Genomic DNA, 23,050 nt, shown 5'->3' with positions numbered 1-23,050 from the left:
TTATGTCATCTCTTTCTAATGATTTAATGTTATTTCTTACACACAGAGCCATACCACCCCCTCTGCCTACTAACCTATCTTTCCGATATACAGTATATCCTTGGATGTTCAGCTCCGAATGACGGTCATTCTTTAGCCAAGTTTCAGAGGTGGCCACAATGTCATACTTGACAATCTGTAGCTGAATTTCAAGACCGTCCATTTTATTCCTTATGCTGCATGCATTCAAATATAACACTTACAGCCCAGTATTTGTTGCTTTCAGATTTAACTGCACCGCGCCTCTATTGCCCTGTAACTCATGCCACTGACTGTGATTAAGCTTCATCTCCTGCCTGTTCTTTCAATAATCTGTTGTATGCTATCTTTGATTTATTTCTGTTTTCTCCTTCCTCAACCCTATCACTCCAGTTCCCATCCCCCTCCCAAATTAGTTTAAACCCTCCCTAACAGCTCTATTAAATGTGCCCACTAGGATATTGGACCCGTTTGGGTTCAGGTGTAACCTGTCCTGTTTGTACAGGTCATACCTCCCGGAGAAGAGACCCCAATGATCCAGGAATTTGAATCCCTGCCCCCTACACAAGTCTCTCAGCCACACATTAATACGCCTGATCATGCTATTCTTGCACTTGATACACATGGCGCAGGCAGAAATCTTGAGATCACTACCCTGGAGGTCCTGCTTTTCATCTTCCTACCTAACTCCCTGAACTCTCTCTTCAGGACCTCCTCCCTTTTTCTACCTATGTCATTGATACCAACGTGTACCAAGACTTCTGGCTGGTCACCCTCTCTGTTCAGAATACTCTGCACCCGATCCGAGTCATCCTGCACCCTGGCACCTGGGAGACAGCACATCATGAGGGTATTTCTATCAGGCTGAGAGAACCTCCTGTCTGTTCCCCTCACTATGGAATTCCCTATGACTACCGCATTCCTCATCTTCCTCTTTCCCTTCTGCACCACGGAACCAGGTTCAGTGCCAGAGCCCGATCAATGTCCTCTGTCAGGTCACCCCCTCAACAGCATCCAAAACAAGATGATGATTACTGAGGGGGATGGCCACAGGGCTGCTCTCTACTATCTGAGCTCTTCCCTTCCCTTCCCTGACAGTTACCCGCTTATCTAACTCCTGCAGTAGCTCCTCTCTGTCTCCTGTTGGCTCTCCCGAATAAGCTGTCGGTTATCAAGCTGCAGCTCCACATCCCTAACACGGTCTCTCAGGAGCTGCATCTCGGTGCACCTGGCACAGACATGGCCATCTGGGAGACTGGAAGGTTCCCAGGATTCCCATATCCGACCCCCGGAGCAAAACACTAACCCTCCATTCCGCAAAGAAAAACCAACAACCAAGTCCATATACCCACTTACCTTGCCGAAGCCCAGTTTGATTTAAAAAAAACCTTAAACTAGATTAACTTTATTTAGCACACGTACATCAAAACTTAGTGAAATGGTTTGGTTGAGTTGTTCTCTGATCCTGGCGATCTATTTGCCAGTGTTTTGTCCCAATACTAAGATCGTCAATGTCTGCAAATGGATTGCGAAGATCAGAGAACAGCTCAACCCAACAATCAACCATCTGAGCAACACATTTTCAGAGTTATTTCCATACAGAAAAATGCATAATTTTGCACCAATCACCAACAGAGTCAGAGGATCTGTAGGGGCTCCTTTGGGGCTGCACTGCCACGCTGCCCCGATGGAGCTGTTGGTGCTCAGCAGGTCAGGCAGGATCCATGGAGGGAAATAACAAATGACATTTTTGTTTGGACTGAGTCCCTCGAAGGGTCTTGACTCGAAGCCACTGTGTGCTGTAGATCGTGCCTGACTTGTTGAATTCTTCCAGTGCTCTATGCATTCTGGATTCCAGCGTCTGCCGTCTTGTGTACCTGAACCCTGACATTAACCCTGCTGAAGTCCGCGTGTTAATTCTGGAAGCAGAGTACGACTCTGCTGTAATGCATTTAAAATGCCGGAGAGGTTCAGCAGGTCAAGCAGATCTGGGTCTCGATAGTCAATAGTCGACTGTTTATCCCTCTCCATTGGGTGCTGCCTGATTTACTGAGTTCCCCTGCCATTTTGTGTGTATTACTCTGGGTTTTCAGTATTTACAGAACGTACGACACCGCTATATAGCTGGTTTTAAAAGTTCAAAGAAAACTTATTAAAGTACACGTCACCACATACAACCCTTGAGATTCGTTTTCTTGCAGGCATTCATAGTAGATCAAAGAAGCACCTCAGAATCAATACAAAACTACACACAATCAAAATGGACGAGCAACCAACGTGCAAAAGACAAATTGTGTAAATACAAAAAAACTAAATAATATTGAGAGCATGGTGTAGAGTCCTTGAAAGTGAGGTTTTGTGTTACCAATGGCCAATGAATTTTTAGCTTGTGTTTTTTTGTAATCATATTGGTGTGTTTAAGGTAGAACTTGATAATATTTGCTTGTTTATTATTTCAGTCAACCAAGGTGTGGATTGCTGACCCTGAGGATGTATGGAAATCTGCTGAGCTAACTAAAGATTACAAGGAAGAGGACTGTATTCTATATCTTAAACTGGAAGATGGAACTGTAAGTTTAAGCAATGTATAATACCTTGCAACTTCAGTTTCAGAAGGTTACAGAATAAATGTTGCAGATTAATGTTTCTCACATTAATCTTGGAGCAATGAATATGAAGTATTGGGAGCAAAAGATCGTAGTCTAAGTTTAAGATTTTTAATTTAAAATATCATGGGCTGAATCTAAATGCAACTTTAACCATGACAGCGAGAGCGAATCAAGTTTGTATTTACATACTGGGAAAAATAGGTCTCTCTGCCGCATCTGCTCTCATTCTAGAACGAAGAAGATGTCCCCCATTTTCAAAGAAAGGGGCTTTCCTTTCTCCACCATCAACTCTGCCCTCAACCGCATCGCTTTCATTTCACACTTGGGTTGGAGGAACAACACCTTATATTTCGTTTGGGTAGCCTCCAACCTGATGGCATGAACATCGATTTCTCAAACTTCCGGTAATGCCTCCACACCCCAGCTCCCCTTCACCATTTCCCAACTCCTTTTCCCTTTCTTACCCCATCTCAACAATCAACTTCTCAGCTCTTTACTTGATTTCTCCTCCTCCCCCCCAACCAGGTTTCACCTATCACTTTGTGTTTCCCTCTCCCCTCCCCCCAACTTTTAAATCTACTCCTCAGCTTTTTTTTTCCTTCCAGTCCTGCCAAAGAATTTTGACCTGAACCACTGACTTACTATTTTCTATAGATGCTGCCTGGCCTGCTGAGTCCCTCCAGCATTTTGTGTGTGTTTCTCAGATGTCCAGCATCTGCAGATTTTCTCTTGATTGCCCTCAGACAAGTGTCTTGTTGTGTTTCAATGTCGGCCTTTGATATTGTGTTAAGTTGTTTCATAAGTTTGACTATGCTTTAAGCTTGGTTGTGGCCTTGAAGTAAAAGCAAAAAAAGACAATGTTAGAAATGCACAGGAGGTCAGGTAGCATCTGAGGAGAGAAAAATCTGAAAATTAAATGCTGGAAGCACACTGCCTTAATTTTAAAGCTGAGCAGTCCTTTCTCTACATTTCTGCATTTCAATTTGCACATTTGTGTTAAAATCAAAACATTTCTGATTAGCAGGAATTGAATCCCAATTGGTGATCCCTGGAATTGTAAAGGTAAAGATTGGCTTTACTTGTCATGCGTACAAGGAAGGAGCAGACCATGCTGAAATCTGTCATTTGTGCCAATGACCAACAGTCCAAGGATATGCTCTGGGCATCCCACAATTGATTCCATGCTTCCAGAACCAACGTAACATGCCCACCGCTCACTAACCCTAACCCGTACATCTTTGAATGTGGGAGGAAGCCCGTGCACTCATGGGGAGAACGTACAAACTCCGTAAACTCAGTGGCAGGAACCAAACCCTAGTTGGTGATTGCTGGCACAGTAATAGATTTGAGCTACTGATAAGTGATTTTGGTAGGACGTCATGTAAGTGGTAGGGACCTCAGGAGTATTGTAGAGTCTTTGAGGTACAAGTCACTCTGTGAAAGTGTTGACACAGGTGAATTAGATAGAAGAGAGCAAAAGGCATTTTGTCTGTTTGCCTTTGTAGGCCGAGGAATTGAGTTTGAATAGGGATGTAATGTTGCAGTTGTACTGCATTGGCTATGCAGCACGGAGAATTTCATATCAGGCCTTCCATCGTCGAGGACCCCCACCATCGTTGGTGCCATTAGAGGAAACTATAGGAGTTTCCGGTCCCACATGACCAGGTTGAGCTATCAGGCTGTTCAACCAGAGGGGTTTAATTACTAAATTGTTCCCACAACCTACCGACTCACTTTCAAGGACTCCTCATCTCACATTCTCAATATTTATTGCTTTTTAAATTATTTTTCTTGTGTGATTTGCTGTCTTTTGCACATCGGTTGTTTGCCTGTCATGTTGGGTGTAGTTTCATTTATTCTATTGTGTGTCTTCGTACTTACTGTGAATGGTGACATAAATGCACTTTGATAGAGAAAGTGGGAGAGGTTCACCGGGGTGTTGCTCGGAATGGAGAGCTGTAATTGCTAGGAGAGAGTACGATGTGGGAGGCTGAGGAGTGACTCCCGAGTCTAGAACTTGAAGGTACAGGTGTAAGGATGGAGATCTGATGGACAGGGGTTTCACACAGAGGGTGGTGAATGAGCTGCCATTGGAGGTGGCGGCAAGGCATGCAATTACAATGTTTAAAAGATACTTAGATGTCTATTTGGTTAGGAAAGGTACTGGAGAATGTGACCTTAATGCCAGCAAATGGGATTAGCCTATGGGAACAATATGGTGGGCTGGTGAGGCAGTTTTCAATGTTGTATATTCCTTTATTCTGAACTTGCTCTGTTATGGTTGAAGTTTGAGTTTGTGTCCCCGCTTTGATTTGACTCTTTAAGACCATGAGGCATAGGAGCAGAATTAGGCCATTCAGCCCATTGAGTCTACTCCACTATTCCATCATAGTTGATTTATTATCCTGTCAACCCCATCCTCTTGCCTTCTCTTACAACCTCTCGCCCAGATTAATCAAGAACCTATCAACTTCTGCCTTAAAAGTACCCAATGACTTGTCCTCCACAAGTGTGGCACTGAATTCCACAGATTCACCACCCTCTTCATCTTGGTTTAAATGGATGCCCCTCTACTCCAAGGGTTCCCAACCTGTTTTATGTCATGGATCTTTACCATTGACCAAGGAGTTCATGGACTCCAGGTTAGAAATCCCTGCGAGTCTAGTCTGAGGCTGTCCTACACTTTAATTTGGAAATGTTCATAAGGTATGTTAGATTTTCAGTTATTGAGTATATTGGCTAGGATTGTGGTTCAGAGCTGTGTGTTAAGTTAGGGACTTATAAGACCATAAGACGTAGTAGCAGAACTAGGCTATTCAGCCCATCGAGTCTGCTCTGCCATTCCATCTTGGCTGATTGATTATCCCTCTCAACCCCATTTTCCTCCCTTCTCCTTGTAACCTTTGATGCTCTGACTAATCCAGAGCCTATCAACCTGTGCTTTAAATGTACCCAGTGACTTGGCCTCCATTGTCGATTGTGACCATGAATTTCAGTGAATATATGGCAGCTAAATTGTACAGCCCAATGATAGCTTGCTTCAAGCTGTCTTAAGAAGCAAAGTCATCTGGTATTTGGCTTCTGAGTGAGGGGGTGGTGGGACGAAAGGATCCTGTTGTGGTGACCATGGAAAACAATGTTCTGTGGTACATAGTGGTGATGATCTGCACTCGGCGTCACCAGACTGTGTTGTGCTCTCCCAGTATCCTCCTCTCAGACTTGAAATGTTGTGTTAGGAGAAGTGGCAAGAAGTTCTCTGAAGAGGTCATCCAGCTGCCCCACAGCTGGCAGAAGTATTTTGTTTTGTGGTCATACACTGGGAGGGAAATGTAGATGATAGAAGTTCACGCCAGAGATTTATTTTGCTTTCCAGCACCTGGAGTATCCGATAAACCAGAACACTCGGGAGCTGCCATTTCTCCGAAACCCCGACGTTTTAACAGGTGAAAATGATTTGACGGCCCTCAGCTACCTGCACGAACCTGCAGTGCTCCACAACCTGAGAGTGAGATTTTTGGAATCTAACAGCATCTATACATATTGTGGTAAGTAAACCAAAAGGAGTTTACTTTTCCTGCATGGTAGGATTGAGGAGCACAACACTACAGCATGGTACACAATTTCGTGCCGACCTTTTCACCTACTCTAAAATTGAGGGGCATAGGCAGAGCTGGAAGGTAGAATCTTTTTTCCTCCCCGTGGTAGGGATATCAACATCAAGAGGGCATAGGTTGAAAATGAGAAGAAGGAATTTGAAAGGAGATGTATAAAAGAAAAACTCTGTCCTCAACTGTTATCTGGGATGGTGGTCAGGAGGTGGTGGAACCATAAGACATAGGAACAGAGTTGGGCCATTCAGCCCATTGAGTCTGCTCTGCTATTCCATCACAGCTGATTTATTATCCTCTACAACCTCATTTTCCTGCATTCTCCCTGTAATAAGGAACCTATCAACCTCCTCTTTAAATATATTCAATGACTTGTCTTCCACTGCTGTCTGTGACATTGAATTCCACAGGTTCACTCCCCTCAGGTTAAAGAAATTCCTCCTCTTCTCTGTTCAAAATAGATGTTCCTCTATTCTGAGGCTGTGCCCTCTGGTCCCATGTTCCTCCACAATAAGAAACCTCCCCATATCCACTCTATCCAGACCTTTCAATATTCAAAAGATCCCCACCTCCACCACTCACTACTTGTAAACTCCAATGAGTACGGGCTCAGAGCCATCAAGTGCACCTCAGACTTTAACCCTTTCATTCCAAGAATGATTCTCATGAACCTCTTCCAGACCTCTCCAATGACTGAGAAGAGAGGTTGTTCATGGTGGGTGGTTTCATTGACAATGCTGCCTGCTTCACTGGGGCAGCGAGAGCTTTGTTCAAGTTAATTGATTTGAGTGAGTGGTGGTGGGGGTCAGCCAACAAAATTACCCTGCTCATGCCTTTAAATGGTTTTACCTGACGAACGGTCTCGGCCTGAAATGTCGACAGTGCTTCTCCTGGCCTGCTGTGTTCCAGCAGCATTTTGTGTGTGTTGTTGTTGAAATGGTTTTACCATTGAGTATATCTACACAAAACGTTGTTGCAGAAAAGTGGCATCCTTTATCAGGGGCCCCCACCATCCAGGCCATGCTCTCTTGCTGCTGGCATCAGGAAGAAAGTACAGGAGCCTCAGGACCCACACCCAGGTTCAGTAACAGTTATTATCCTTCAGCTATCAGGCCCTTGAACTAAAGGGGATTACCTCATTCAGCTTCACTTCCCATAACCCATGGACTCATTTTCAATTTTCAAGGTTTCTTCTCATGTTTTCAATATTTATTGTTTTATTTATTAATCATTATTATTATTATTATTATTATTGTATTAGCACAGTTTGATGTCTTTTGCACTGTAGTCTTTCATTGATTCTGTTATGGTTATTATTCTATTATGGATTTATTGAGTATGCCCACAAGAAAATGAACTTCAAGGTGGTATATGGTGACTTGTGTGTACTTTGATAATACATTTACTTTGTGTTAAAGTTTGACTGTTTTCTTTCAAAGGTATTGTCCTGGTAGCTATCAATCCGTATGACAAACTCCCCCTTTATGGCGATGATATTATTTACGCTTACAGTGGGCAGGACGTGGGAGAGATGGATCCCCATCTCTTTGCAGTTGCAGAGGAAGCATACAGGCAGATGGCCAGGTAAGCCTACGGCATGGTGGCAATCGTTTACAGCAATCGCTGGAGTTTGATTCCCCCACTGCTGTCTGTAAGGAGTAACAAACACGCCCATTGAAATGTTAACTCATTATTCCTCTCCATAGATGCTGCCCAGGTTGCTGAGTTCCTCCAGATTTTGTGCCTGTCTAGGTTTCCAGCGTCTGCAGCATGTCTTGTGTTTCGTCTGTCAAAGGATTTTGTACCTTCTCCTCAAGACTGTGTGGGCTTCCTCGTGGTGCTCTGGTTTCCTCCCACATTCCAGAAATGTATGGGTTAGGGTTAGTGAATTGTAGGCATGTATTTAGTGCCAGAAGTGTGCTGCCACTCACAGGCTTCCCCAGCACAATCCTCGCTGATTTCTTTGATGCAAAGGATGCATTTCCTTCAATATTTCAATGTACAAATAAAGGTAATATTTTAAAAGTCTCTGATGTGGCTAGATATAAATCTAGATATTGTAAAATGTCTAATTGAATGGTAAAGTACTGGTTACCATGGAGACTATAATCCTAGGGAAGGCACAATGATGCTGCACTCGTACTGCAGAGACCTGGGTTCATCCGGACCTTGGGTGCTGTCCTTGTGGAGTTTGCACATGCTCTTTGTGACCCTGGCTGCTTGGGCAACCTGCCACATCCCAAAATGATTGGGCACTCTGAATTTCTACTGACAGAGTTGCTACCTCATAGCTCCAAGAATCTGGAGTTGATCCTGATTGTGGGTGCTTTCTGAGTGGAGTTTGCACATCGTCTTTGTGACCACATGGGTCTCACTTTGTTGCTTTGTTTCCCTCCATGTCCTAAAGACATGTTGAAACGTCTTGTCCTGAAACATCTTCGGGACATTATTCCTCTACATCAAGGGTTCCCAACCTTTTTTTTTAATATACCAACACCATGAGCAAGGGAGCAGGTTGAGAATCCCTACTGCCTGACCTGCTGAGTGCTTCCACTATTTTGTGTGCACTAAAGATGTGTTAGTAATTGGCTGGTGTAAAGGCCGCTTGGTGCTGGTAAGCAGCAAATGGATCAGAGGAGAGTTGACGTGTAAGTGAGAGAATAGGCAGAAGTGGGACCAGTGGGGTTTCTTTATTGGAACCCAGCATTGATCTGATAAGTGAAATGGCTACTTCCCACAATACAAGTCCTGTAAGGCAAATAAGGAACAGAAAATACCTGTTAGAACTATAAAACTCTGGTTAGACTGCATCTGGAATATTTAATATGATTCTAATTATAGACAATAGACAATAGGTGCAGAAGTAGACCATTCGGCCCCTCGAGTCTGCACTGCCATTCTGAGATCATGGCTGATCATTCACTATCAATACCCAGTCCCTGCCTTGTCCCCATATCCCTTGATTCTCCTATCCATCAGATATCTATCTAGCTCCTTCTTGAAAGCATCCAGAGAATTGGCCTCCACCGTCTTCCGAGGCAGTGCATTCCACACCTCCACAACTCTCTGGGAGAAGAAGCTCTTCCTCAACTCTGTTTTAAATAACTGACCTCTTATTCTCAATCCATGCCCTCTGGTACTGGACTCTCCCAACATCTGGAACATATTTCCTGCCTCAATCCTATCAAATCCTTTAATTATCTTAAACGTTTCAATCAGAGCCCCTCTCAATCTCCTCAATTCCAGCGTGTACAAGCCCAATCTCTCCAATCTCTCTGCGTAAGACAGCCCTGCCATCCCAGGAATCAACCTAGTGAATCTACGCTGCACTTCCTCAATTGCCAGAATGTTCTTCCTTAAACCTGGAGACCAAAACTGTACACAATATTCCAGGTGTGGTCTCACCAGGGCCCTGTACAAATGCAAAAGGACATCCTTGCTCTTGTACTCAATTCCCCTTGTAACAAAGGCCAACATTCCATTTGCCCTCTTCACTGCCTGTTGCACTTGCTCATTCACCTTCATTGACTGGTGAACTAGGACTCCTAGGTCTCTTTGCATTTCTCCCTTACCTAACTCTACACCGTTCAGACAATACTCTGCCCTCTTGTTCCTGCTTCCAAAGTGGATAACTTCACATTTATTCACATTGAATGACATCTGCCAAGTATCTGCCTACTCACCCAGCCTATCCAAGTCTCCCTGTATTCTCCTAACGTCCTCTTCGCATGTCACACTGCCACCCAGTTTAGTATCGTCAGCGAACTTGCTGGTATAGTTTTCAATGCCCTCATCTAAATCATTGACATAAATCGTAAAGAGCTGTGGTCCCAATACAGAGCTCTGTGGTACCCCACTAGTCACCTCCAGCCAGTCCGAGAAACACCCATTCACTGCTACCCTTTGCTTTCTATGTCTTGTTATAGGAAGGGTGTAGAGGATTTGGAGGTTTACCAGGAAGGCTGCCTGGCTTAAAGGGCATCTGCTCTTAGAGCTTGGTCAGACTATGCTTGGTATCTCTGGGGTATTGAAGGCTAGACCGTAAGATATAGGAATAGAATTGAGCTACTTGGCTCATCAAGTCTGCTCGGCCATTCAATCATGTCATCTGCATTCTCTTGCCTTCTTTCTGTAACCTTTGACACCCTTGCTAATTAAGAATCTACTTTAAGTATACCCAATGACTTAGACTCCACAGCCATCTGTGGTAATGAATTCCACAGATTTACTGCCCTTTGGCTAAATAAATTCATCCTCATCTCTGTTCCAAATGGACATCCCTCTATTCTGAGGCTGTGCCCTCTGGTTCTAGACTCCCCCACTACAGGAAACATCCTCTCCATGTCCACTCTATCTAGAACTTTCAATATTTAATAGGTTTCAATTAGATTTTCTCTCCCTCCCTCCCCCCCCCACCTTATTTTTCTAAACTCTGGCAAGTACTGGCTTAGAGCCATCAAACACTCCTCATACGTTAACCCTTTCATTCTTGGGATTATACTCGTGGTCCTACTCTCGCCTCTCTCCAATGCCAGCACATCCTTTCTTGGATAAGGGCCCCAGCTGCTCATAATATTCCAAGTGCGGTCTGGCTGATTCCTTATAAAGCCTCAATATTATATCCTTGCTTTTATATTTAGCCCTCTCAAAGTAAATGCTAACATTGCGTTTGTCTTCCTTAGCACTGGCTAAACCCACAAGTTAACCCTTGGGGAATCCTGCATGAGGACTTCCAGGTTCCCTTGCACCTCTGATCTTTGAATTTTCTCTCAATTAACAAAATATATAGTCCATTCCTGTATTCCTTGTACCAAAATGAATGACTATACACTTCTGAACACTATGTTCCATCTGCCACTTCTAGGCCCAACCTAAGTTCTTCAGACACTCTGCTTCCTCAACACTGCCTGCACCCCCCTCCCCTATTAGTTTCGTATTGTCTGCAAACTTTGCAACAAAGCCATCGTTCCTTCATCTAAATCACTGACATGTAATGTGAAAAGAAGTGCTCCCAACACCAACCCCTGCAGTGTACCACTAGTCGCCAGCAGGCAACCAGAAAAGGCCGTCTTTATTCCCACACTTTGCCTTCTGCCAGTCAGCCAAATTTCTATTCATGCTGGTATCATTCCTCTAATACCATTGGTTCTTATGATGTTAAGCTGCTTCGTGTGTGGCACCTTGTCAAAGTCCTTCTGAATATCCAAATAAACCACATTCATTAACTCTCCTTTGTCTATCCTGCTTGCTATTTCCTCAAAGAATTCCACCAGATTTGTCAGGCAAGATTTCTCCTTAAGGAAATTGTACTGTCTACAGCCCATTTTGTCATGTGCCTCCCAAGCACCACTAAACCTCATGATTAATAATCAACTCAAACATCTTTACAACTTCTGAAGTCAGGCTAATTGGCCTAGAGTTTTCTTTCTTCTGCCTCCCTCCCTTCTTGAAGAGTGGAGTGACATTTGCAATTCTCCAGTCCTCTGGAACCATTCCAGAATCTAGTGATTCTTGAAAGATCATTACTAATGCCTCCACAATCTCTTCAGCTACCCCTTCCAGAGCCGTGGGTTGTAGTCCATCTGGTCTAGATGGCTTATCTACCATCTGACTCTTCAGCTTCCCATGCACCGTCTCCTTAGTAAAAGCAATGATGTTCACTTCTGCCCCCTGACACTCTTGCATTTCCAGCATACTGCTAGTGTCCTCCACAGTGAAGACTAATGTAAAATACTTATTAAGTTCATCCACCATTTTTTTTGGTCCCACATTACTGCCTCTACAACATCATTTTCCAGTAGTTCGATATTCACTCTCCTGTGTGTTTTACTCTATATATCTGGAAAAACTTTTGGTATCCTTTTTGATATTGCGGGCTAGCTTAACTTCATATTTCATCTTTTCTCTCTGTGGCTTTTTTTTAGTTGCCTTCTGGTTTTTAAAAGCTTCCAAATCCTCTACCTTGTCACAAATATTTGCTCTATCAGATGCCCTTTCTTTTGCTTTTATGCTGTCATTGACTTCTCTTTCCAGCCATGGTGGCCTCATGCTCCTTTTAGAATACCTCATCTTTGGATTGTATCTTTCTTGTGCCTTCTGGATTTCCTCCCAAAACACTGTCAGTCCTGTATTCATCACCCTTTTTGATTTTGTCTCCCTGTTACACCTTAACTCATCCCATTGATGCAATTTTTGCCTCATCTGCTTGTCCTTCAGTCTCACTACACACTGCATCTAGTTGTACACCAATTGTGCCACCTCAGCCCTATCACTCCGGTTACCTTCCCCCCCCCCACCCCCCTCCCCGCCAAATTAGTTTAGGGAGTGGGGGGTGCCTGGAATACACTGCTGGAGTGGTGGTGATCAATGTACTTGGAGTGGATGTGCAGAGAAGGAGGGGGGATGGACCATGTCCAGACAGAAGGGGTTAGGTGTCAGTAATTCGATTAGATTGGCAATTCATCTTGGGCCCATGTTGTACAGTTCTCGGCTCTAGTCGTCAAGTTGAGCGGTATTGCAAATGTTTCACTTGTGCATTTTTTTTTCACGTTCATCAGATCTTGTCCTGAACTGCCCTTTGCTGCTCCGAAAGGGTGTGTTTATTTATTTTAGAGATCCTCTTGAGCTTCACTGCCCAGCAGCCCACTGCTTTAACCTCAGGCTAATCAGTGACCAACTAACCTACTAACCGGTACGTCAGTGGATTGTGGGAGCAAACCTACACGCACACAAGGGGTAAACTTGCTTATAGAGGGCACTGTAATTGAACTCTGAACTCTGCCTCAATGTGTAATAGTCGCACTAAATGCTACACTGCCGTGTACTTGTACGTGGCATCCTTCATCCCCCTCATCCTTCAGCTGTTTACTGTTCTTAAATGGTTGCTGATTGTGGGGATAAGTCTTGTTGATTTGTTCATGTTTGTAGCTTTTTAAGAGGTTTTACTGTCTCTGATGGGCCCTATAGTAAACAGAGTCGGTGAACCAGGTTTTGTGTAATGGCCAGCAAGTCCATAGTGTGGAGTAGGAGATGAATTATCTGTCTTTATGGACAACAATTTTTTTTTTGAAGTGTTGCTTCCTTAGAATTTTTGTTTCTTTTTATGATGGACCACTTGAAGCTGAACAGAAATAAAATTTCAGGCTACTTGTATCACGCAAGAATTTGGAGAAACAAGAAATTAAATTTATTAAATATAATATCAGTGACGTGTTGCACTTCATGGTTTTGAATGTTTGAAGCATGTTGTCAACCAGCTGCACGTAGTTTGGTGATCTGTAGTTGCCAAGGAAATTTTCAACAACATCCTTTACTTTCCATGTAATTTTCTCCAGTCCCACTAGAAGTTCTTTGAATTGCTTGTCTTTGATGACCTGTTTGACTGGTGGACCAATGAAATTCCTTCCTTAATCTTGGCAGCAGTTATTCTGATTTGAATTATGAATTGAAATAACACATGGAGGCAATTTCAAGAAATGGTATATGATAGGAAAACTTCATGGTGATTTTCGTGATCAGCAGCCCAAAATTCATAAGATGCACGCAAACGTATTCAGGAAGCAAAACCTTTGTCCAGTGATATTATTCCAGAATATTATTCAATAGAATATTTTCCAGGTTGAAAAGGTCAGGGTGTCAGGGCCAGAGGCAAAGGACGGGCCAATTCAGCTCACTGCTCCACAATTTTTACTTGTCTTTGCACTGAACTGGAGCTGTGGCCGGTAACTATTATGCTCCTGAATCGACCTCTGTGATGATGGGCTTCGAGGCTGTGGACTCACTTTCATCAACTTCCTTTCTTTGCATGGTTTTGTCTTTTGCACAATGTCTTTTTCAGCACATTGGGTGTTTGATGGTCTTTGTTTTTAATGGGTTCTATTGTGTTTCTTTGTTTTGGGGCTATCTGTAAGGAAACAAGGTTGTATAAAGTATACATACTTTGATAATGTACCTTGGACTTTAACAGGGATGACAAGAACCAATCAGTTGTAATCAGTGGAGAATCGGGAGCAGGGAAAACGATGTCTGCCAAATGCATGATGCGTTATTTTGCAACCATGGGCGGATCTTCCAGTGAAACTAATTTGGAGGAAAAGTTTCTTGCATCCAGCCCTATAATGGAGGTATGTGCCTAACTCTCTGGAAAAATACAAATTACAGAGAACATTTACAAGGATGTTGCTGGGACGTGAGAATCTGAGTAATGGGGAAAGGTTGAATAGGTTTGTCTTTCTTCCTTGGAGTGTAGGAGAATGGAGGGAGACTTGATCAGACTCCTCAATACCCGAAGCCTGGACTGACACCTTGCCCTACTGTCCTGTTTATTATTTATTGTAATGCCGGCACTGTTTTTGTGCACTTGATGCAGTCCTGTGTAGGTCTGTAGTCTACAGACCTACATTTTTATTACGTAGTTCAGTCTAGTTTTTTGTACTGTGTCATGTAGCACCATGGTCCTGAAAAACGTTATCTCATTTTTACTGTGTATTGTACCAGCTGTTATGATCAAAATGACAATAAAAATGACTTGACTTGATAGGTGTGTACAAAATTGTTGGGTACAGATAGGGTAAATGCAAGCCCCTCCATGCCAGACGGTGGTGTAACCAGTTAGAGTGCTCTCCATGGTACATCTGTCGAGATTTGCTGGAGTTTTTGACATTATAGATTTCCCCAAACTCCTAGCGAAGTATAGCTGCTGGCTATAGCTCTTCGTAACTTTACCAATATGTTGGGCCCAGACTAGATCGTCAGAGATGTTGACACCCAGGAACTTGAAACTGCTCACCCTTTCCACTGCTGATCCCTCAATGAGGACTGGCATGTGTTCCCCTAAAGTCCACAACCAGTTTCTTGGTTTTGCTGACATTAAGCGCAAGATTGTTGCAACACCTCGCAACCAGCTGATCTGTCTCACTGACGTGTCTCATTGTTGACACCTAAGATTATCAGATGGTGATGAGGTACCCTGAGGTTTGCTTGCGATAAACCCTGGCGGCTTTCAGGTCATTAAAACCATCAATTTACAATGAATTTAAGCCAATTTAATCAGTTCTTGTGATTTCAATCCCGTTGAAACTAAAGCATCTAAATTTTTAAAACGAACATGAGAAAGTCTGCAGATGCTGGAAATCCAAAGCAACTCACACAAAACGCTGGTGGAACTTGGCAGGCCAAGCAGTGTCTGTGGAAAAGAGTAAACAGTTAATGTTTTAGGCCGAGACCCTTCATCAGGACTGGAAAAAAGGGAGAACGGGGAGGGGAGGAAGTACAAGGTGATAGGCGAATCCAGGAGAGGGGGAGGGATGTTAGAACTGGGGAATTGATTGGTGAAAGAGATAAAGGGCTGGAGAAGGGAATCTGAGGGTAGAAGACCGTGGAAGAAAGGGAAGGGGAGGAGTACCAGATGGAGGTGATGGGCAGGTTAGGAGAAGATAAGAGAAGGAAACAGGAATAGGGAATGGAGAAAGGGGTGAAGTGAAAAGCTGGGAAGTTCAATCAATTTACCAGCAGTTTAATTCACCCCCCTTCCCTGGTTTCATCCACAACCTCATCACCTACTGATTACTTCTTTCTTTCCAGTCCTAATCAAGGGTCTCTGTGTGAAGTGTTGACTATTTGCTCTTCCATAGCTGCTGAATTCCCTCCAGCATTTTGTGTTGGTTTAAACTTCTAAAACATTTTTGAAAACAAGGCTCAAAGTTCAAAAAATAATTTCTTGTAATGGCTTGATTGCATTTCTGTTTTTAAATTGCCATAATTTTTTTTTAACACATTTACATCAAGGAGCTGACCAGACTCTCAATCTGAGCTTCATTTGTTTACACCTTGCTCATTATAATCAATTTTGTGCTCTGTTTTGGCACTAGTTTTTACTCTTCTAATTTATAGTTTATTGTGCATTGCAACGTACTGCTACCATGAAACAACAAATGTCATGTGCCAGTGATATTACACCTCCTCCTGATGACAGTTAATTACAATTTCCCATTAATGTAATCACTATTGTAATGTGTGTCTCGTAGTTTGTCAACATTTGCTTAGCATTATAGCTCAGTTCAGTAACTGAAGGGCGTGTACAACCTTCAAAGAGAATGCTAGTACACTGATGTTCCAGAATATTCTTTCACTCCAACTTCCCTTCACCCTCCCATGGGGATTGTGAATTGATTTTCTTGCTCCTGGGGCTTTTGTGATCCAAAGGCTCTTCGGAAGCCAAGAATGAGGCATAAAGCTTGTCGCTTCTGAGTGTGTTATTAAGTGCAACGAGGGCAGAAAATGAAGAAGAAAGAGGAGCAGAGAGAACAAACAGACAAAGATTTAAAAGAAAAAGTCAAAAGTCATCTCCTACAGACGAGGGAGAACCAAATTCCACTGATAACAAATAGCCCATGAAGTCTTGAAGAAGTATCTTAGCCTGGAACATTGAGTGCTTATTCATTTACATAGATACTGCCGAGTCCCTCCAGCATTTAGTGTGTGTTGCCTATAAAGTGGTTTGATACCCGCTACTGAAAGCTAAAAATTCGAGAAGAAAATCACAAGCAACTGCACCATAATTACTGGAAAATTCACTGAACAATTGCATGTATATAGATGATTATATTAAAAAATGTAAGCAAACACAGGAAAGGAAAATTACAATTCCTTGCCCCAATTCATCAGTCTGGTTTTGTTGGGCCCAAAGCATTGATGCAATCACAAAGAAGGCATGACAGCAGCTATACTTCAATTGGAGTTTGAGGATATCTATCACGTCAAATACTCCAGCAAGCATGTACAGATCGACAAGGAAGCTATTGACCGTTTGCATCACTACCTGGGTAGAGCCTCCGCTGCACAGGATCAGAAAGTTGTAAACACAGCCAGCTCCATCACGGACACAACCCTCCTCACTGTTGTGGACATGTTCAAAAAGTGATGCCTGAAGAAGGTGACTCCCCTTGTGAAGGACCCTCACCATCTGTGACATGCCCTCTTCTCGTCACTGCCTTCAGGGAGGGAGTACAGCAGTCAGAGGACTCACTCAATGTTTAGGAGCTGCACAGTCTGATTTCTGAATGGTTGATGAACATTATTTTTCTCTCTTTTTGCACTATTTATATTTTTAAATTATTGTAACTTAGAGCAATTTTCTACGTCTTGGACTGTACTTCCAAATCAGATTTCATGATGTGTACTCAATGACTACTTTATTAGGAACACCTATACACTTGCTCGTTAATGCAAATGTCTAACCAGCCAATGATGTGGCAGCAGCTCAATGCATAAAGACATGCAGACATGGTCAAGAGGTTCAGTTATTCAGACCAAACATTAGAATGGGGAAGAAATGTGATCTAAGTGATTTTTGACTATGAATGATTATTGGTGTTTGAGTAACTCAAACTGCTGATCTCCTGGGGTTTTCACACATGTCACTAGAGTTTACCAAGAATGGTACAAAAAGTTTAAAAGAAAAATCCAGTGAGTGGCAGTTCTGTGGGCAAAAAAAGCCTCGTTAGTGAGAGAGGTCAGAGGAGAATGGCCAGAATGTTTCAAACTGACAGGTGACTAACTTGTGATGAAGACCATCTCTGAACACACAACACCTTGACCCTTGAGGTGGATGACCATGACCATACACTCAGTAGCCACTTTAGGTACAGGAGGTAGCTCGTTACCACTTATTTAATAATTGGCCACTGAATGTAGTTCTGAAAGTAATCTTTAAATAATTGGCTTTGTTCTTATTTGATCAGGCAATTGGAAATGCCAAAACTACAAGAAATGACAACAGCAGTCGGTTTGGCAAATACATAGAGATCAACTTCAGTTGTAGACATCGCTTAATGGGGGCCAGCATGCGAACGTATTTGCTGGAGAAGTCGAGAGTTGTGTTCCAGGTGAGGAATTTCTTCCACTTTACCCCTTCTCAAGAGGCCAGTTGTTCACACACTGAACTTGTTTTTTCCCTTTTTGAGTCTGTAGTCAAACAGAATCTCGATGTTCCAAACTGTGAAGTTCGAATTGGAAAATGTAAGAAATACTTTGAATTCAGTGAAGAACCCCTGGTGTTAAACTTATGACCACAAGATTCTGCAGATGTTGGAATTCCAGAGTAGCACATGCGCCAGGCAGCATCTGTGGAGAGGAACAAAAGTCGACAGTCCGATGAAGGGTCTCAGCTCAAAATGTTGACTATTTATTCCTTTCCATAGATGTTGCCTGACCTGTTGAGTTCCTCCAGCATTTGGTTAAATATATGCATATAAACGTACCAGGCTGCAGATAAAAGGCTGTAGCATTGTTAACAGATGCATTTTTGCATAATTATTTATTACTTATTAAACCATGATACTGAGCAATGTGTATTCATAACTTTGTTGATATTTTTAGTGTGAAACGTGCTGCCTGAGCAACTGCTAATTTCAACATTTGGTCTTATTTTTAGGTGAGTCATTTGAAGAGTGACTTTCTGCCCAGTCTGTAAATTCCAGCTCTTTGACAAGGTGTTCAAATTTGGCTACACAACGTCTCTTGCCATAGAATTTTCAATTAATGTATTTTTAAAGTTGTGTGTGTGTGTGCTCATGCATGCAGTGGAAAAATAACTTTCGGCAGCACAAGCATTATATAAAAAAGCATTTTAAATCCCACATTAACAAAAGTGATCAGAGCAACATTTCTACACAGGAAATATTGCAAAGGTATGTCCGTTTTTGTCACACTTTGATGCTGAAAAACTATTTCACGCCTTTACATCGAATAGACTAGATTCTGGCAATGCACTTATTACTAACCTTCCAAAGCAGTCACTGACAAACTTCAAATAAGTCAGAATGCTGCCACTTTGTTTTGTAATCCTGCTCGTGTTCTCAGGACTACTGCTGGTCTCTCGAATTTAAACCATCTCCATCGAACGATAATTCGATAAAACGATAGGTCAGCTTTTTTTGAACTTTGCTCCTCAGCTGTGGAATCCAGCACCTACAGCTACAGACTCGACTCAATTGGCACTTCTAAGTACCAGCTCAAAATCTGTTTATTTATCCTTGCTCATCGTTGTCTTTTACTTTCATGTTTGCACTTTATCCCATTGTAAAGCACTTCAAATTGCATCGTCTGTGTGAAAAGTAAAGTATAAATTATTAACAGGATTCACAAATAAATCGAATTAAATTATACTTTTTTTTACAAGAAAGAGTACAATTTTCATTTTTAGTGGAAATTTTTCAGAGTTTCTAAAGTGCAGTGATCAGGGTTGTGCTGGTTTCTTCAAGGACAGAGTGGTTGAAGTGAACCTTCTGTCTGTCTGTTCCTATCTCTGACGTCTGTTTCCCCTCCCCTCCAGCGATCCATACTTTCCTCCAGTTGTCTTTAAAATTATACCCCTTTGTATTAGCTATTTCTGCCTTGGGATAAAGTCTCTGGCTCGCTACTCTATCTGTGCCTCTTGTACACTTCTATCAAGTCACCTCTCATCCTCCTCTGCTGCAGAGAGAAAATCCCTAGCTCACTCAACCTATCCTCATGAGACATGCTGTCTAATATAGGCAGCATCCTGGTAAATCTCCTCTGAACCCTCCATCCTTCCTATATATGAGGCGACCAGAACTGAACACACCATTCCAAGCGTTGTCTGACCAGGGTTTTATAGAGCTGCAACATGTTCTTGCTGTTTGCAAACCCAATCTCATCCCCCAACTAATGACGGCCAATGCACCATTCACCACCTCCACCACCCTGTCAACTTCTGCACCCGATTGAAGGATGCAATGGACACCAAGGTGTCTGTCCTCCTCACGGCTAAGAATCTGCCATTAACCCTGAAATCTGCCTTCAGTTTCAAGCTTCCAAAGTGAATCACCTCACTTTTCTGGATTGAACTCCATCTGCCACTAGTCAGCCCAGCTCTGCACCCTGTCAATATCTCGTTGTAAGCTATGACAGCCTCCTACACTATCCAGAGCATGGCTAAAACCTTCGAGTCATCTGCAAAGTGTTTACCGTCATTCCAGAGGCCCTCTGCTTCCTTGGTGCAGTGACTGCTTTGGGCTCTTTTTATTACATCTTTCTAAGCATTGTTTATATTTCCCAAGTAGCATTTTAGTGTAACTTTACAAAAGAAAGTCACGTTCATTAATTAGAATATGACTTTAACATGGTGAGGGCAGTTTTAGTGCATCTTTTGATTTGACTACTCTCTACATAAACTTCACTTTTATATCACCTTCTGTCTTCAGTTTCTCATTCAAGGGCCTTGTTTTTGTAAGTACCAAGGATCTGCTCTAAGTCCAGCATGCAAGTGCCATTGTTTTCTTAGAAGTTTGCGAAGATTCAGTATGTCGTCCAAAATGTCTATATGTGTGGTGGAGAGTATACCAAGTGGTTACATCATGGCCTGGTATGGAAATACCAATGCCCTTGAACCAAAAATTTACAAAATGTAGCGGATACAGCCTGACCTATCACAGGTAAAGCCCTGCACTCCATTTGTGCACACTTACATGGAGCGATGTTGCAGGAAAGCAGCATCCATCAAGAAACCTCACCATTCAGGCCACGCTTTCTTCTCACTACTGCCGTCTGGAAGAAGATTCAGGAGCCTCAGGACTCTCATCACCAGGCTGAAGATCAGTTATTACCCTTCAACCATTAGGCCCTTGAACCAGTAGGGATAAATTCATTCACCCCATCACTGAACTGTACCCGTAACCTCTGGATTCACTTTCAAGGACTCTTTGTCTCATGTTCTCGACTTTAAAGTTTATTTATATTCTTTTACTTTTTGTAGTTTCCATCTGTTGTCAGGTGTGTGTTTGTCTTGTGTGTGGTTTTTCATTGATTCTGTTGTTTCTTTGTAGTTACTGTGAACATCCTGCAAGAAAATGAGATTCAGGGTTGTATATGGTGGCATGATAATAAATTTACATTGAGCTTTGAATTTTTGTGCCCAACAGGTATTTTATGATGATGGCACAAATCTTTAAGAAAAAGAATAGGGTGGTAGTAGGGAGAGAAATGCCCTTTGAAAAGTGAGAAGGATGAGTCTTAAGAATAGTCATTGTCTGAATGGACATAACCCAAGCACGGTGTCTGATTTGAAGTGGATGTAACTGCTGTGAAATGGTCTGATCCAAGGAAAAGTAAAGGAATATTATCAGAGGAATGTCCTTGCGTGGGCGCAGTAATGGGGTAAGGATACAACTAGCCTATATTCAGAGCTGATGAGAAGTGGACTGAGGCTGACCGAGTAAATCAAGGCCCTCCACTGGTCAGAGGATGCGTCCTAGCTGTCTACAGGATACGCAAGCCAGGGCAGTACGATGTGAAGAGCAAGCTGTTCCCCATGCAGCCGGCTCCCCCTCTCCACGTAGGTGATGAATCCAAAGGAACGGCAGAGATGATACAGTTTGGTACCAGTGACATCCGCTTTGAACTCGATGTAGAACTGACCTGGGGACTCCAGCTCCAGATTTCTTTCTCGTGGTTTTCTCCCAAAGCCTTCCCATTGACCATATACACATATTTTGAGATTCATATAGGAATTTACAGGAGAATATAGAAATGCAAAAGCTATGCCTAAAGATTGGCAAACAACCAGTATGCAAAAGAAGGCGAGTGGTGCAATAATAAATAACACAGAGAACATGAGTTGTGGAGTCCTTGAAAGTGAATCTGTAGGTTGTGGAATCAGCTCAGAGTTGAGGTGAGTGAAGTTATCCACAATGGTTCAGGAGCCTGATGGCTGTAGGATAGTATCTGTTCCTGGGACCTGGGGCTCCTGTTCATCTTTCCCGATGGTAGTAGAGCATGTCCTCTTGGTGGAGGTCCTTGATGCTTCTTCCTTGTAGCAGTGCTTCTAGTAAATGAGCTTAATGTTGGTGTGGTCTTTGCCTGGGCTGCATCCACCACTTCCTGTACACTTTTCTAACTGTGCAGAAACAATAAGGAAAAAGTTTCTTTTAAAAAAAGTTCTCAGTGGCAGAGCAATGAGCTCCACGGACTGAATACCCGAAGGAAGATGCACGTTCTTGGGGCAGGGAGAAGGATCAGTTATGTTCTGACTGCCCAGTGTACAACCAAACGGAACAATGTTCCCCTGGACCACCACACACATACACCATGTAAAACAAAATATTTCCGTAAATTAGTTATTAAATTTAATTCAAAATGCATGTAGTAGAGCACTACACAGGTAGAATAGTGTTCACTGTCCTAGTGGTGAGACCTTGGTGACAGGGTATTCACTGGGGTCACAGCCTGAGGGACAAAGCTGTCACCCAGTCTGAACGTGTGTTACCCTGGTCCTGATGTTCTGTGATGGTGACGACACCTGTCTGTCTCAGAGGGCAATGGATAGCGGCACTGGCGTGACCTCTCCAGGGCACGTCTGGGCGGAAGGTATGAAGATCCTGGGATGCCCAGTCATCCAGATCCCCCTCTCGGCCTCACCAGTGTAGTCCAACGAAAAGCGATACGTTTGGCACCAGCTTGGCTGCAGGAGCTGCCGGAGGGATGTTCAATGACTTCCAGCCACCTGAGGGACTGCACTCTGGATTTGCGGCCTGGGTTTACTCCCGTAGCCTTTGTCTCCCCCAAGGCAGTGAAGCTATTTACCCATGGCTGAGAATCTGGTTCACGAGTACTAGGGCGTGTCTGCACGCTGGCGGGTCTGTGTGCTATGGGTGCAGGGGCCAGATCTCCTCCCTGTCCTGGTTAGTTCAGCCTGAGTCCCAAAGGAATTCAGTTTCTGAGTGTCGTCAGCGAGGAGGCACTGAGTGAGGCTTGCTGTTGGAGAGGCTGTGTACCGGCAGGGAGAGACTTCCACGT

General features: G+C 43.1%; 1 pseudogene; it reads left to right on the top strand.

The window, feature by feature from the left end:
* Positions 1 to 1,705: 1,705 nt before the first annotated feature.
* The window catches only part of LOC132406571 (unconventional myosin-Va-like), a 140,452-nt pseudogene continuing 119,107 nt past the window's right edge, over positions 1,706 to 23,050 (top strand).

This window comes from Hypanus sabinus, chromosome 16 (assembly GCF_030144855.1).
Source record: "Hypanus sabinus isolate sHypSab1 chromosome 16, sHypSab1.hap1, whole genome shotgun sequence".
Lineage (NCBI taxonomy): Eukaryota > Metazoa > Chordata > Chondrichthyes > Myliobatiformes > Dasyatidae > Hypanus > Hypanus sabinus.
The sequence above is the reverse complement of the archived record's forward strand: the minus strand, read 5'-3'. Positions and strand labels throughout refer to the sequence as shown.